Genomic DNA, 2,878 nt, shown 5'->3' on the forward strand with positions numbered 1-2,878 from the left:
ATCATTTCAATGAACCTTGGACCACAGAAGGTATTTGCACTGGTGACAACAATGCTGCGAACATGAAGGCTGCTTGGTCTAAAGTGGAGTCCTACCCCACTTCACACCCATTGGCTGTGCTCTCATGCATTGAATCTGCTCCTCAAGGACATCATGCACTGAAAACAATGGATACACTCTACAAGAGAGCCAAGGAAATGGTTAGGTATGTGAAGGGTCATCAATTATAACAGCAATCTACCTCACTAAACAAAGTGAGAAGAATAAGAGCACCACATGGAAGCTACCCAGCAACAGTCTCCTGGAGGGGAAGGAGTCTCTCCAATAAATGGCCATATCACAGTATGCTGATATGGACAGCCCCATCAAGAGGATCCTCCTGGATGATGTATTTTTGGAGAGAGTGGTAAGCAGCCTGAAACTCCTGAAACCTATAGCAGTAGCCGTTGCACAGATTTAGGGAGACAATGCCATCCTGTCTGATGTTCAGACTCTGCTTGGAGATGTAAAAGAAGAAATCCGTACTGCCCTGCCCACTTCACTGTCGCTCCAAGCAGAGGAAACTGCAGTTCTGAAATACATCAAAAAGCGTGAAGACTTGTATGCTTGAAGCCCGTACATGCCGCACCGTACATGTTGGACCCCAAGTATGCTGGCAAGAAGCATCCTGTCTGGTGCAGAGATCAACAAGGCCTATGGTGTCATCACTACCGTGTCTCGCCACCTTGGCCTGGATGAGGGCAAGGTTCTTGGCAGTCTGGCGAAGTACACCTCCAAGTAAGGGCTTTGGATGGACATGCAATATGTTAGTCATGCCAACATCTCATCAGCCACCTGGTGGAAGGGACTTTGTGGATCTGAGGCTCTTTCCCCTGTTGCTTCCATCATCCTCCAAATCCCACCAATATCAGCCGCCTCAGAGCGCAACTGGTCCTTGTTTGGGAACACACACACCAAAGCACGAAATAGGCTGTCCAATACAAGGGTTGAAAAATGTGTGGCCATCCAGCACATTTTTGGCTTTTTGAGCCTGACAACGAGCCATCCTCAACAAGGTTGGAAAGTGACAGTGAAGATGAGGCCTCAGAATCTGATGTTCAAGAGGTGGACATTGAGGAGGTCCAGGGAGAAGACATGGAAGCCTGAGAGGAAGACAACCAAAGCTTTAGTTTCTAGACTATCATTACCGATGTATGTTGAAAACGTTTTTGGGAGATGCGATGGATCATTGTGGATCATTCAATATTCATTTTATTTTGTTGTTCAGTGAAATCATCCCATGTGAAGAGTAACTCATTTAATTAAAGTTAAATTCGTAACTAAATTGTTTGTTTGTTTTTTCTATTGGAAGGATTTAATCATTTCAATTATGTCTTACTTATGATAAGTAAAAGGTTTATGTTTCTGTCTCCTTATGATATGGTAAATATATCCAACGCAAAAAAACATCTACATTTAAATGGTATTAATATTAGTTGCATATATTTCCGTTAATTCGAATATATTCCGTTAATTCCCATATAATATTCCCGTTAATTCCCATATACTCCTGTTAATTCCCACGGAAATTTTCCACCTCTGAGTATTCCCCAAAATGTGCAACCATAGTCTGATGTGCTCCTGTAGGTCTTCTTCTTTAAGAAATTGAAGGTCTGACTTTGCCTCTACTTGCTAGCTTGTCCAGGAGGGATGAAKGTGTCTGCTKAGGCAAATCTGGTAGCACTGACAATACTYCCTCTCTTATCTCCTCTCCTAGCGCTGTCATGGCTCTACAACAAAGGGAAAGAATGATGAAGGATCAATACCTTGTACTCTACTATGGGGTAATAATCAAGAATGTCTTCATGCTTAATGCAGATCAAGTTTGAGTCCTGGGCTACTCCTGTTAGACAGTGAATACCTACACCAACTAGCTGCCCAGCKTGCTGCCTCTCTAAAACAAAATAAACAGATGAGTAGCAATGGACCAGGATCAACTTCATCTCACCCATTTGCAATRCATCCTCATCTTTCCCACTCACAACATACATTTCCTTTCTGTACTTGTGCCTTTGACAGTGATATCATTTAAAATAACCGTGTTGTCAGATTTGAAGTGAAATGCAGCGACTGAATGCTCAAATCTTCTTGTTGTAATCACTGGCATAAAAGTCAGTTCCCTTTTCTACCTGAATGAGAGGCAGAAATAAACTGCCAGCACTTAAATAGGCTTGGAACAGTTGGTGTCTCTCTGCTAGAGTCCCACATAGATTCTTAAAGTTGTGCCATTTCCGTGCACACTGCTTGAAGTAAGTATGCTTACTTTCGAACCTCAACGTCCAGAGACGAATAAGTGGCACGAACCTAATGACAAGCTCGGGGTAATGGTGCTTTGGCTTGAGGGGTTTGTCAGGAAAATGCTCAGTTCTGAAATGGATATATTCATCAATAAGGACTTGAAGATATGCCACCTGGTCAGCAGTAATGGCTAATGCACATATACAGTATTTGTCTTAGGAGCAAAATCAACTGTCATTCATCACTATCTGGTTGATTTTTGATCCGATCTCCAACTAAGAGGGGGAGCACTCTCAACAGACACCACTTAGCTTCTCACTGCCAGGGCTTATCTCAGGAGGTCTGTCATTACCATCACTCCCAAGGTATTTAAATTGGCTGATGCARCTGCTCAATTCTAAATATGTCAAATGTTTCTCTTGATTGACCAAATGATTAATYAACAGTGCAAGGTCAAAAGAGACAATGCCATTGAAGAGGTCATGACCAAGGCAAGGAAGCAGTCCAGGCTGGCAAACATGGAAGTACCTAAGCTCATAAATAGAGAATCAAATGTGACACCCCATCCACTGTCATTAGCTTCTATGTACAGTGCATGTAT

This window comes from Salvelinus sp. IW2-2015, linkage group LG8, assembly GCF_002910315.2.
Source record: "Salvelinus sp. IW2-2015 linkage group LG8, ASM291031v2, whole genome shotgun sequence".
Lineage (NCBI taxonomy): Eukaryota > Metazoa > Chordata > Actinopteri > Salmoniformes > Salmonidae > Salvelinus > Salvelinus sp. IW2-2015.